At 39.8% G+C, this 14746-nt stretch overlaps 1 long non-coding RNA gene across 3 annotated transcripts in view; it reads right to left on the reverse strand.

Annotated features, from left to right (window-relative positions):
• LOC138405932 (uncharacterized) overlaps positions 1 to 14746 on the reverse strand; it is a 200402-nt gene that overhangs the window by 165325 nt on the left and 20331 nt on the right. The gene's annotated exons all lie outside the window — the stretch shown is intronic.

Consider the following 14746-nt stretch of genomic DNA (forward strand, 5'->3'; position numbering starts at 1 on the left):
TGATTATGGCATGTGGATGGAGTGGTAACATTATTATTGCCCCTCACTACACCCAAACCCTTCCCAGATATATGGCTCACAGGGAATTGGACCACTAATGATCTCTGAGATCCTGCAGGACAACAGCCTGTGCAATGGTTGGTCTTGTTAGCTTAGTGGCTCCTATGGGGGTCGGAGGTAAAATATGATGGAAAAGTAAGTTGAATTTATGTGTATTTGAGGAGAGGGGAAAACTAAAAATGCTTTCATGATGACCTTTTTAAGATTCAACTTTGATAATTTTTTGTGAATTGGTTACCCTTTTCATGGTAGCAATTGTGGGGTTGGGGTGTGTGAACTTTACAATGCTTCTGAAGGGTGATGCCACTGTCTGCTAACTTTTTTTCTTAGTGGTGAATATCTGGATGTTTCTGTTGCAAAGCTCTGAGGCTCCTCAGCATCCTCTACACAAACCACTCTGCTAGATTAAAGAAGTCTGTCACTCTCAGCTAGCGTCTCCGCTCTCAATTTAGTGCCTTTAAGTTGCCCTTCATCTGCACCTGTGTCTGGTGTGATGTGCATCTTATCTCATCTCATAGACACAGATACAAGAGGATGCCACAAACATATTTAAAATAAGCACTATGGCGCTGTGTAACAATTTGAGTTGTTACACAGAGAAAAATGAGCAGATTTGAGTTTTACTGTGAAATCATTATTGTGGCATAAGGCAGTGCTCCTCGAACTTTTCAGCTTGTGAGCTCTTTGAAAGAAACAATGCTTTCTTGCAATCCCCCACCAGAGCGTGCATTTCGATAGTTCATTCAAAGAAGGTTTTTGCCTTTAGAGTTTCATTCCGTCGATACTCAAGGGAGGCCTAGAGGCAGAAAACTGCAGTTTTTCCACACAGTCATGATGATACACTTTTTATTCTCAAGTTGCCATGTAGCTGATGAACACAGTGGAGCGTTTAACAGATAAAGCGCCACTAAAGGAGCACTTTTCTTTTAGGGGCTGATGGGGACAAAAACAGAGCCAAAATGGATGTGAAGACAGGCAACAGTTGGCTAGTGTTTTTTATCATGAAAACTTTATGACGTACTAGTATATCATCTTGTACTTCAATCCTGCTTTGCTACTAATAGGTAGCAAAGCAAACATCCTTTAAATAAATGTGTGCTTTGGCATTCATCAATATTTTCAAATAGCCTGGAAAATTATTAGTATTATTATTAGTAGAAGCATGAAAAAGTTGTTGGGTAGGCTTAAAGAAGAAGATATAGTAGATGGCGGTAATGCACGTTGACGTCAATTTCCACCCACTAATAAACTGAACAAAGAAGAAGATGAAGAAGTTGAAGTAATTATTGTCATCTATTGCACACAATGAAAAGCCAGAGTATAGTATTCTGTTTTTCAAATCATATCTGCCAGAATTAGCAGAAGAAAGTTGCATGCATGCATACGTAGCTGCTGTAACAGCTTCACTGGCACAAATCAGATTGATTAGAAAAACATGCACTGGATAAATGGGTAAAAAAGCTGTGCACTAATAGTGTGAAGAAAATTTGATTTTAAATTGCCTGCATTCGAGCTCTATGGATTCATGATGGTCAAACACACTTTAAGTACCCCTAAGTGATTTCAAGTTGATTGGAACTGTCTCTGCTGTGATATATGTTTGGTAATGAATTGATCTCCATCCAGCGATGAAACAGCGTGCAGCGCTGGGGCGGAGGCAGCGGTCGCGTGTCAGCAGGTCCTACTGTATTTCCATAGCTCCTGTGCAACCATCTGTTAAAATGAAGGTGATTGGTTGCTCACACTGCTCAGTGTGGTGCAGTTCCATCAATCATGACAGGGTCAAGTGTTTGAGGCTGCGGAGTGTGAACCTCAGAGTCTCCAGGCATGTTAATGTCTAACAGAAGAGGTTCTTGTAGAATTTGGGAATATCAAGCACAGCGAGAGGCTCCTTTACTCCTCCAGACTGCCGTCACTACAGGGCGCACTGTCTTTACTTGACCTGCACAGCAGGAGTACTTTTTTTCCTTTCTCACAGCTTCCCAACGTTCCCCTGCAGCAGGTCCTTTTATGAAGCAATAGGAACAAATGGAAGGTCACTAGAGTCACAAGTCTCATGCTGGAAAATGGAGACTTTTAGTTTAGTCCAGCAACAGCAAGTGTAGAGACTTGAGCCGTGTGACCTGAGTTTGTCACATCAACATGACCCTCTTTATGGTTGTGTTCCCAAAGTGACCTGATGTGATCTGCTGTCTGGAACCTCTTTATTAAATTCACATTCAACCTGTGACCTCACATCAGTCACACAGTGGCCCAGCAGCCGCTGCCGCATAGAGCATGAAAAATATAGGTTTACTAAAGTTAAAAGGTACACTGTGTAGAATTTTGTGACATCTAGTGTTGAAATTGCATGTTACAGCTGAACACCCCTCACCTCACCCTCTCCTTCCAAACATGAAAAAGAACCTGTGGTAGCTTCAGTTGTCATAAAAACTCAAAAGGTGTTTAGTTTGTCCAGTCTGGACTAATGTAAAAAACATGGCGGCCTCCATAGAAAGGGTCCCCTCAATGCAAATATAAAGTATTTAAATATAAAGGGACTTTTCTGGGGTCAAGAAAACTACAATTCATACAATTTAGATGAAATGAACAAGTGAAACCATCATGAGGATTATTCTACATTAAATTTAAATAGATCCCTTTCACCTAAATCTTACACACTGGACCTTTAAAGTGAGGATGCAAACAGCCAACAATTTTGCCAACATTGATGCACATTTTACTTGTGTGTGCATCACTCAAAATTTTTTGTTTAATGCACATATAGCAAATCTTTAATACTTAGACGGCTATGTGTGATGACGATGAGATATTTGTGTTTAACAGCATTGTTCATAGTTGCATATCTGGAAACTAGATGTGCATGCATCCTTTCCAAGTAGTCAGACAAATTCTTCTCAGAAACCATGGGGCAGATGCTGGAATGCTAATAAGTGGAGACCATTTTTGTTTTTACCTTTTATAATACGTTCAAGAAATGCATATTAGAGAACCCCCACACAGGCAATTATTCTCACTGCAGGTGATCATTTAAGTTCAATTCATTTCAAATTTTCAGCTGTGGTGCCCCCCAGCAGTTATATATAAAAAAAGACAATGTGGTACATATACCTCACCATGCATCTGAACCAGAGCAAATGAGAAGAATGGGCTGAAAGAGCAATTTCCATAGAGATGATCTCATTTAACTACAAACTTAATCATCAGTGAAGTAATAATGATGAACCAAAAGAGAATTATCACTGTTGGGACCTACTATTTGTGAACAATAGTGGGGTCTACATGTGTAGCCAAAACCTGACCACGTCTTTGTCTTTGTTCAGGATACAAAGGAGAACTTCCAGAACTCAGTCTCCCAGGATGCTTCATCTTCACACCTAGGTGTTAAACCTGCCCCTGGACACAACTTTCAACCACTATTGGTTACTGTGTGCCTCATGACACAGGCCAATAAAAGCACAGTTCCCTCTCTTTTCTTTCTCTTTTCTACTGACTTCTCTGGGAGGAGAGGTGTAGTCTCCCAGCCAGGGAGACTTCCTCCCTTCCCAAGTTCTTCTGACCTCCAAGCAGACCTGCCTGAAGCAGACTGAGCAGACGGCACCGAGGATGGCTGCTGTGTCTCAAGCTCCCTCACACCTTTGCTCTTTTTTCAGTTTTTATATTTATTCTCTATTTATTCACAGCCACCAGCAAACAAAGGGGAATACCGATGGCGGTCTTTACCTGTTGTACCTGGAGCACAGAGGTGACAAGGCAACAAGGAAACAAGGGTCGCCGGCCGGCATCGTAGTCCGGCTGCGAAAACGCGAGAACAGGCCTCCACTACCGAGTATTCCTCTGGCTAATGTACAGTCTCTGGATAATAAGCTGGAAGAACTTCGGGGCAGGATGGTTTTTCAATGGGACATTAAGTTTTGTAATGTTATGGTTTTCACTGAGACTTGGCTCGACCCCTCGATGCTCCACCATTGTTCCCAAGGGGGTCTCCATTGACCGCCAGGACCAGACAATAAACTCTGGAGGGAGGAGGTGTCTGCTGCATGGTGAACAATCTGTGGTGCTCAGATGTGGAGATTATTTCTTCAGGCTGTTCTACGGACCTGGAGCACCTCATGATCAGATGCCGACCTTATTATCTCCTGAGGGAGTTTACATCAGTCGTCATAACAGCTGTGCATATTCCACCACATGCCGACACTAATCAGGCCCTGGACGAGCTGCATATATTAACAGGATAGAGACCTCACGGCCAGAGGCAGCATTTATTGTGGCCAGCGATTTCAACAAATCCAAGCTGAGGAAAGTCCTGCCGAGATACCAACAACACATCAGCTGTCCTACGCGTGGTGAGAACACACTCGACCATGTTTAAATTCCCTTCATGCACTTGAGGCCCTCCCTCGCCCCCCCCATTCGGCAAATCAGATCTCATCTCAGTTTTGCTGCTGCCTTCCTATAGGCAGAAACTCAAACGTGACAGACCAGTGACCTCGGACCTTTCAGCGGTGGTCCGACCAATCAGACTCAGCTCTACGGGACTGCTTCAGCACTACAGAGATGTGTGTGTTCCAGGACAACAACATCAACACATACACAGACATCTGCTACATCAGCAAATGTATCGATGACGTCGTACTAAGGATTACTGGACGAACATTCCCAAATCAGAAGCCCTGGATTGAAATGATTGAAAATAGGGTCAGTGACTACAGTTCAGCGTTCAATACTATTGTGCCCCTGAAGCTCGTAACCAAGATGGTTTCATAAGACTTTTAAACTCCTCCCATCTGTCATAAATTGTCTTCTCTGCACCTTATAATATTTGCAAAAAAATTTTTTAAGTCTATATTTATTATATTTTATTTTGAATACTTTAGGTTTGTTGTTATTTTATATATTCTATTTAATTTTTTATATCCAATTTGTATTTTTTCCTTGTGTAATTTTCTGAGCATGGCTACAGGGAAGCCTGAGACTCAAGCATTGCATTGCCAGCGACAGCTAAATGTAATTGTTGCGCATATGACAATAAACCCTTGAATCTTGACTCTGATAAAAACCTTCCTAAGGGCAGCGACGCGAGAGCCTGACTAAGGACTTCAGCTCGAGCGATTGGCCACGACACCAGGCCTAACCAGCAGATGCACAACTACAGGAGCCAGAACCAGCTAGACCATTTCACTGGACATCAAACAGCACCTCAAGGACCTTTCCCCTTTTTCATGAACTAGTAACACAACTGGGCTGATTACACTAGGCTATGAACAGGACTGTTAAATTCTATTCATGTGATGTTTGATTTGTGTTGTTGTGATATTTGGTAATAAAGCTAGTGTTAGTTCTGTTATGCTCTTCATAGAATCAGACTCTTTATTTGCATGCAACTAACTACTGACCTGGCAGCAACACCTCACACACATCTCCACAAACTTAACACACACTACATGTGATCTCAGCCACATGACCTCACCAGTCCAAGGGGTCTTTTGTTCCATTTTGAAAGCACCCTTTCTCACTCCCTCAAACATACACACACACAAACACATGTATATAGTATATAGACTTCGTTAGTTTGTGTTTTTATATTTTTATAATGAATGTCTTTCATAAAAGCACACATGCTGTCTTCATTAATGTTGCATAAGTGTGAGTTTTGACAACCTCTACACTGTCAAGAACTCCATATCCTTCCACTTTGCTACTGATGTGTTCTTCTGAGTTCCAAATTTGTACTTTCATTAGACTTAATCAATAAATTATTTTCCCTTCATTTGAAGAGTGGTGCCCAGATGTAGCATATTGAATATTAATATTTTTAATATTAATATTCAATATTTCTCTGATATTCAAATGCCCAATGCACACCATTTAATGGTGCCACACTTAAGGTATAAAAATCATGTGTTTGCCTCTACAGAGTAATTTAGTGCCTTTCAGCTCATTGTTTTGGATTTTTGGCCAATTTTGATTTTGGCTTGGTGCTCTAAATGTTTAACAGCAGCAGCTGGAGAAAGCTCTGATAAATCCATTTATCTGCCTGTAGCTCCAAATGGCAGACTGACAAATTCAGCTGCTATCGTTTGGTTATTCGAGAACCAGATATTTTTCACAGGAATTTGTAAAGATCAAAAGAACTCATGACCATTGGGGCAGCGTAAACCTTGAGCTGCTACTCCGTCAGAAAAGCAAGAGAAGAAGAGCAACTGGGGAATATGTTGACTGTGATTCATCATGCCACTCTGTCTTTATAGAAAAATAGAAAACAACAAATAGCAACAAAAACTGTGCAAAAGCCATCAACAGCTTCTGTGTTGCACAGCTCATTAAATGTGCACATGCACACTTTCACAGCCATTAACCATGAAAACTACTGCAGGAAGTGCAAATATGAATACTGGCCTTAAAATATTAAACACACTATACATTGAATCAAAATTGGACAGTGTAGATGTACTATTCTTTATTTTTAAGAAATGAACTTTGCTTCACAGGTATTGAAGAAAGCAAACGTCACGTAAAGTTAACATACACTGACCTGGGGTCAGGATGTGTGTGGGGTGTGGGTCAAACTTTGCAATAAAATGAAGAATGTTATTATGTGACCATAATTGTGATTAGCATTTCCTCTGCATATAAAAAAGGTTCCAGTGATTTTAAAGATTCAGTTTGTAGAATTAAGTGACATCTAGTCACAGCTGAATACCCCTTACCACACCCTCCCCTTCCAAACATGTGACAGAACCTGTGGTGGCCTTCAGTTGTCATAAAGACTCAAAAGGCCTGTCCAGTTTAGACTACTGTAAAACAAAAACAGTAACTGTACCTTTAAGAGGCTGATGATGAATACTCATTGAGTTCGGTCGCCTTCTTTGGCTCATAATAAGAAACATTTTTGTGAGCTCTCTTCCACACCACCCTCATTACCTGGTGTAGTGCAAGTCATACAGGGAAAACCTCTGCACTTTGCAAACACTCATTTGAATGCATAACTGAATGATAAAAATGTAGCCTAACCCTCAGTGCCTGAAATAATCACCCAATGTCAGATCTTTTTTTTTCTTTTTTTTTTTGAATTATTTCATCACTAAACTCATCATTTCATTTATAGTTTCATAGCTATTCCCTTTTTATAACCACTCACTTAAAAAGGCAACGATGCATATTTTCAGAGCATGAAAGAATAGGATTCAATCTTCCCATGAAATTGGGTATTTTTTTGTCCCTAAACTGGCATTTTAAAACACTTTTTTGGACACTTTTTCAAGCGTGAAAGTGTCATATCACTTGATAGCTGAATAACTACCATCAACTTTTAATTAAAGAGATGAAGGAAACTATGATGTATATTTTAGACCTAATTAGCACGCTGACTCAGGAGAGAGAAGTGATTAGATGAGTAAAGCCTCCCCATGGATTCTGCAGATGAACACATATACAAACACACACACACATTCTGAGGGCTTCTGCACTTAAAGTGATATTTCACCATTTCCATTTTCCAGTGCTGTGGTTGTTTTATTTTCACCTTCAGTTCCCAGCTTTTCCTTTTAATAGATAATTGCAGTCGAGCAAAGTTATTTATTGAAAGAAAGCAGGCAGAAAACACAAACAGCTATCAATAACAATCCACAGAGCTTATTTTATGAGTTACAGTGGTAGCTTTCGGAGCTCCCATCAGTAAAGTGGTCATACAGTGAATACAAGAGCCACCAAGGAGATTCAGCTATTTCTGGCTTCGTAATGTAAACTGGAGGGCAGAGGAAGAAACAGTATTTGATTTGCTTCACAGTGCCATCATAAAGCATTATTGTCCATTGGAGCAGCCACTTTGACAAATTATGAAACGCATCTCTTTTTGTCCTGCTAAGAGAACCTTGCACTGAGTAGAATCTTCAAGCATGGACACACCTTGTGCTAAGATAGACAGAATGGAGTTTGCACAGACAAAATTCGGTAATTGTGGCCAAAGCATCTATTCTGAAGTCATGTGTGAAGCAACGCAGCAGAAACTGTACAGGGGACATTGCGGCAAAGCATCAACCCTTTCCATAATTGGCAGTAAAGTCAGAAATGGAGAACATTTCCCTCTCTATTAGACAGATGGTCTTATCAAGTGTGGAAATGTATAATATATAATTCAACCACTGCTGCTTCAGGATCAAAACAGACACACATTAAAGGTCCATTCGTCCTGTATTGTGTCATTGTCTCTGTCAGAGTCCGATTCCTCCTTGCTCCCCTCTGACTTGCGCTCACTTTACACTCTGCCAATGAACATCAACACTATTCTAAAATTACTAGCACACAAACAGTATTTGAGGTTTACTTTGTTTGTCTCATTCAGTCTTGCATTTATGAGGCACACACAGAGACATGACGAGACATAACATGACCACACAGCCAGGACATTAGCGTTAAAGTGACGATCTGGATTTATGATCCCACATCATTGATTAATTACTAAATAAATGTGGTTATAAGTTTGTGCGTGAAGAGCAAGAGATGAGCGCATACGCACGCATGCACGCACACATGCACAAATTTGTCTGACTGGTTGTATTAGTTAATGAAAAAGCAGCAATATAGAAAATTGAGGATTACATTGAAATGCATCAAGATGCATTGTTGTGCATTTGAATCGTTGACTGTTGAGTTGCAACAGAATCGAATCGTGAGGCTATAAGTCACACGCCTCTAGTGGAGGGACGAGCACACCTACTCACATCTGCTTCAAGTCCTGCAGACCAGTGACGGTGCACCTTCGATAACTGAGTAAAAAATGAAACTATAAATTCTTTCCCAGAGGATTATAACTTTTGCTGAAGAGAACTGGATGTTGTTTGTAAATCAGATTATTCAACTCTGCCAGACTCACCCCTGATTCCATCAATACAAATGTATGCTGCAATTAATTTGAACTCCTACTCAAGTTATGGAAGTTTCCAAAGAAGTTTCTTTAGCATAAACCAAGCCTTAAGGTTTAGAAAACTGCACAAAACAACATATGTCATATTATGGTTTTAACAAAAGGCACAGGGGGCAAACCATTGGGCCTGATAACTTTAATACACCAACAGGGTGAAGCAGAGCTTTAAGAATTTCTGTTAATTGCACTTGGCCATTATTATTATGACGCTAAGGGAAGGTGGAAGGGAGCAATTATGAGTTCCTTTGAATCTAATGAGTTTCACACCATTCATCCGGTTTATCTTTTTCTCCTACTGTCAAACCACATAATGATTTGTATTTGCCCTGACGATCACCGAATTGACGTTAAAGTTTTCAAACCACTTACACACAATATTCTCACACCACAATATACTGTGTGCTATTCTGGTCTAAGACAGTTTGGGACATGACCTTAAATGACACATTTTCAGTGGTTACATTCATAAGAGCAGAATCAAGTTTCCATACAAACAAAATGTGTGTCAAACTCATTCAAGTGCTCAAATTCAATATTCTTTACAGAGCAATAGTGCTTGGCCTTGTGCAACACCTTCTCCTGGATGTAGAAGCAGTTCTTAAAATTTACTGTGAGCTTAATTTATTGCACGCCCTTGTGACCTGTCATTAAACTAAGCTAATAAATAAAAATGGAGCATGCTGGGTAGCAGAGTTGTGCTGATTGGATATCATGGTACCAAAGCTGCTTTTCACCTCACTCATCCTTACAACCCTTGCCAGAAGATCGTAAAAAGTTTAGGAGAGTTTGTCAAACATCCTTTGTCATAATTACGAATATATATTTAAACATTTTTTCACACTGAGAGCAGATGCTGTGAAAATGACCATTTAAGTGTTTACATTAAAATCAGACCTGCAGTGCTTCTATGAACAGAATAAAACAGGTCAGTCCTACATGTTTGGCCGTTGATTGCCTGGACTGTGGTGGCCTGCAATTACTATATTTTAACGCAATTCCATAAGGATCCAATGTTGTTTTTTAACACTTATCATTTAAACAATGTCTAACTTTGCATTTTAAGAGATGTGAGAAGCATTCTCTCTCTCACACTCGTCTGTCATGGTTGGACAAGCCATTGGCAGCACCGGTAATATCCTGAACTTCAGTGGACCGTCCCATCATCCATAAGGGTTTGACTGTTCTTGTCGGCAGGTTGACCCCATCATAACACTTTCCTTTTCCTATATCTGTTTGTATGTTCAGCAGCCAATCAAAACGATCAATCCTCATAAACTAACCAGGCCTACGTCAGTTGTCTGTTAACTGAGACAGTTAACAGACAACTGAGGCTCAGAATTGATGTACTGAAGTATAACTCTACTAATTATTGTTGTTGGTTAACAGTTGGTAACACTTTATATTAGGGAGCACACAAAGTGAACATATCCAAGCACTTGATTGCAATTCATGTACAACAACTTCCTTACTTACCATCAATAAGCAGTAATTAGGAGGTTATTAAGGGAAAACTGTTAATCAATGGAGTAGTTGCAGAATAAGGTCATAAGGCATTAATAAGTGCTTTATAATGACTAATAAAGAGCCAATATGCCTCTAATATCCATGCTAATAAGCAACTAGTTAATGGTTGATATGTGTTCCCTAATATAAAGTGTTACCTAACAGTTTAACAACTAGTTACGAACTTCACCACGTCAAAATAAATATTCCACTGACTGCCATTGTGTATTATAAATATTTCCTTCCTACTGTCTCTGTATTGTTAAAGCTCTGCCACTTACAGTTATCCAAACAGCACCGTGTTTCTAAGCACTGCATTGCTCCCAGTTTTAAATACTGAGTTCCAATCCCTCTCCCTAAGCACCAGTTATTCTACAACTATACTTCATACATTTTCATACATACCTTTATATGTACCTGTGTATGTTGTTACAGGGCTTAGTGCTGGTTCACACTTAAGGATAACCGGGTCTATTTTTGATCCACTTTGCCCCATCACAGAGGCATTTCCGATTGGCCAGTCAGAGCCGATTATCTGCCCAAATAATCCTGAAGTGTCACAAGTTTACAAAATAATCATAAAAATACCAATGTAAGCGGTGCCTCCCCCAATCTTGAAAGGTAAATATCAAAAATGTTTAACATTACAATCATCTGCTCCGACGGAATACTGAGAAAACCTGCAATAGCATATTGAGAATGGATGTAGGGATACTATCGCGCACCCCGCTTGTGTGCAGTGTGTGTGCCGGAACTTGAATGCAGCTCCAGAGGACGATATCCAAGGACATTGAGGCTAAAGAAAATGGTGTCAGTGACAATGTTTTGAGTTGAATTTGAATGTCGGGGCTTCTGGACACTTGGATGACACCACGGGAGCAGTATGGAGGCATTTTATGTTTGTTTTATTACGTTTGAAGGAGTAGTCACCAGATGCTTTAATTGTTTTAGATTTGGCTGCAACTCTGTTTACCCCTGAAACTCCAAAAGTGTTTTGTGGACTCAAACACTTCATCCACCCCTCCATCAGCGTAGTGGTGAGTAGATAATGAATGAATTTTCATTTCCCGGTGAACTATCACTTTAAGCTCTCACAGATCCCCCTGACGCACACGACTTAAAGGTCCAGTGTGTAAGATTAAGGTGAAAGGGATCTGTTAGCTACTTAAGGTTAGCAGTTAGTAAGAGCTTCTCCCTGTCCTCATTCTCCTGCTTTCTCCTGTCTGATGTTTATCTATTCCACAGCTCCATGGAAAGCTCAGTGTCAGCTGCTGTAGTTACCCAGTCACCAGTAGCCTGTGCAAGCCAATCCAGCACCCCTACTCTCTGCACAGCCCCTCTCTTGAACAGGATGGGTGATTGTCTGAAAGAAGCACAGCCCTAAGCAGATGCCAATGATTCACCACCAAGCACTTCATGTTCCACACAAGTCGTTTCCACTCAGTGACATACCTGCTGAGAAACAAACCTATTGGCTGTAGGGACAAGAAGTGAGTGACACCAGCGACCGTACTCCTGCAGCCAGAGTGACAGAAACAGAATCCGATTTTAATCTGCTTGCAAAGGATAAGTGCAAGTATAGTAAAATAATTATTAAACTTGATAGAAAAGATTATTAAGCAAATCCAGATGCAAAATCTGATCGCTGATGGCATGACATCACAGTTGTCCATCAAATTATATATTACTGCATATTAATGTATAGAGAAGTATTCTTATTTTTCATCATCTACTTCCCACTATTCAATTATATTTTTATATGGAGTATTTATCATGTTTCTTATTTGATTTTTGTGCCACCTTATGTGCAATTACTTTTGAGAAAGATATTTTGACAAATTATGATTCCATTACCAGATTCAAAGTCAAGTGTTCTTTTTCTTTTTATGCTGTGAGGCGAGATATAAAGCTGATGTGACAGTGCATGGTCAACGTTTCCTATAGTGAAGAATAAGCAATAAAGGGATGACATTTTCCACCAGTCTATACGAGCACACAGTCTTCCTGTTGGGCAATGTTTATATATTTGTGTGGCTTTAGGACAAAAAAAGAACATACTGTCATGACAACCTCCGGCTACATGACTGGAGATGGGCCCATGCAAATGAATGCTATCAGAGACAAAAGTGTGATAAATGTGCTGTCAATAGAGATAGTACGCTGCCACAACAAACTACCCATCACAGCCCAAATGAGCCAAAAGAAATCCCAGAGTCCCCCACAGGCAGCATCACACATCTACAGTGCATGATATGCTGCCACCCTGCAGCTCACTGATAAACTGCATGATTTCTAGGTTTTGTCCCTTACTTTTCTGACTAGATTTTCTGTTAAATGTTGCCTTGTACCCAAAGGGTCACTGTGCTGTCACATCAGTGACACTCAGAAGGGACCCTTTGACGTCCTCACCAAAAAAAAGCTATGGAAAAAAATAATGTCTTTGCGTTTTTTTATTTACTTGATTCAATAATAACAATGATATAGGTATATATATATATATATATATATATATATATTGACCTCTACCAAACAGTTGAGAAGTTCCTTCATGGTAATAGTGTCAAAAATTTACAAATACCACTAACGTTGAAATAAAATGATAACTTTTGCAAGAAATGAATTAAACTTGCTCATCCCTGTGATAATGCAACATTTTTGGATTGGTTGTGCAACAGCACAAATGTTTTTTTGGCTGGTCGTGCAGCAGCATTTACATGTTTTTGGGCTATTTCTGGTGGTATACTTCAAAGCATTCCTGCTTTGCATTCAAACACAGGAAAACATTGCATTTCTTGCATTTCCATCTTGACTCACCCTTTGGACCGAGGATGCACCGCCCCCGCCGGTCACATTGAATCGGCAAATGTCCGTAGTTGTCATAACGCACATCTGGTTGTGGTTGTGAGGGTCTTTGGCTGTAGCGTTTCTTCTAAGACGACATATGTGGTGGAGAGGAGGATGGTGGTCGACCATACTTGCTTTAAAAAAATGTTCCCCTTCTTAAATACGCAGTAAAGCAAGGGCTCTGGTCTGAAACAACTTTTTCTTAAGAACAAAGTACAAAGGTTGATGTCAGACCCGCAAGTGAATTGTGTGCCATTTCATCTGAATAGGCTGTAATGGCAGAAAATAACATGCCTACAGCTCAAGTCTTGCGGTCTGCTATTAATTTTCATGCCAAATCAATCCCGCTTTAGACTATATAGAGTCTAATTTGCAGTTTCTGTCAGTGGAGATCACAGAAAAATGAAATGGTACTATGTGTTTCAGGAGTTGGTTGATCCCTCAGCCATTCTCTTTAGTTTCCTTATTATGCCAGGTACAGAATCCTTCAGATAGTTCATACCTGCAGAGACATTCTCTGTGCATTTCCCTGATGACTGAGATTATTTCACTTCTCTGATGTGATTATATTTTTGATCGGCTTTATAAGCTGGGTAGCTGATTGCCTGCAGTCCCTTGGCTGCAGCATGACAGGAGGGACCTGCTGTTGCAAAAATTAGAGGCGATTTTTGAGGCCACACTTCAGTTTCATGCGGCTCCAGATGGCCACATGACATGTGCACAGTGACATTGGAAAAGTTTTTATTCCATCTTTTCTGAGAAAGAGAATGTAATCAAACTTCAATGTAGGGAAGGCTATCTACATATATAACATTTTAACTTAATGTTCTCCAGGAATGCTCATTGACTCTGTCCTTAAATAATATTCTTTTCTGTGCTTTTTGTTATTATTTAGTTTTTTAAAAAATATTTGGCAATTAATTTAATTGGCAATTAAAAACATAATGAAGCCTAGAACCAGGTACAGACAGGCCTCTGACACAGGAGTCTTTCCCTAGAGGACCGTTCTTAATAAATGAAGAAAAAGGAAATATTTGAGTCGATTAAGTCAACATTAACATTTGAGCTCATATTAGATCACAAATTTTACTCAAACTGTAATGCAAAGAAATAAAAACTAATATGATTTTTTAACTTTATACCACAATTACAAAAGCCCCACTTGAAAAGATATACTTTTTTTTTTCTTGTTTAGTATTGTTTAGTATTGTTTAGTAATATTGCAATAATCGTTCTCATTACAGTACACATTGCAAAAGTTGAACCTGGAGATTGGTCAGTAAACAGTGATGGAAGGGAATTCTTTTGTCATTCAGTGTATTTGGATCCTCCTCACCTGCAGTTGCAAAATGTAACAGCAGGAGTGTTGAGTCATACACCGTAGACCGAGCCTCAGTGTACTGACTCCTTTTC

This window comes from Paralichthys olivaceus, chromosome 20 (assembly GCF_024713975.1).
Source record: "Paralichthys olivaceus isolate ysfri-2021 chromosome 20, ASM2471397v2, whole genome shotgun sequence".
Taxonomy (NCBI): Eukaryota; Metazoa; Chordata; class Actinopteri; order Pleuronectiformes; family Paralichthyidae; genus Paralichthys; species Paralichthys olivaceus.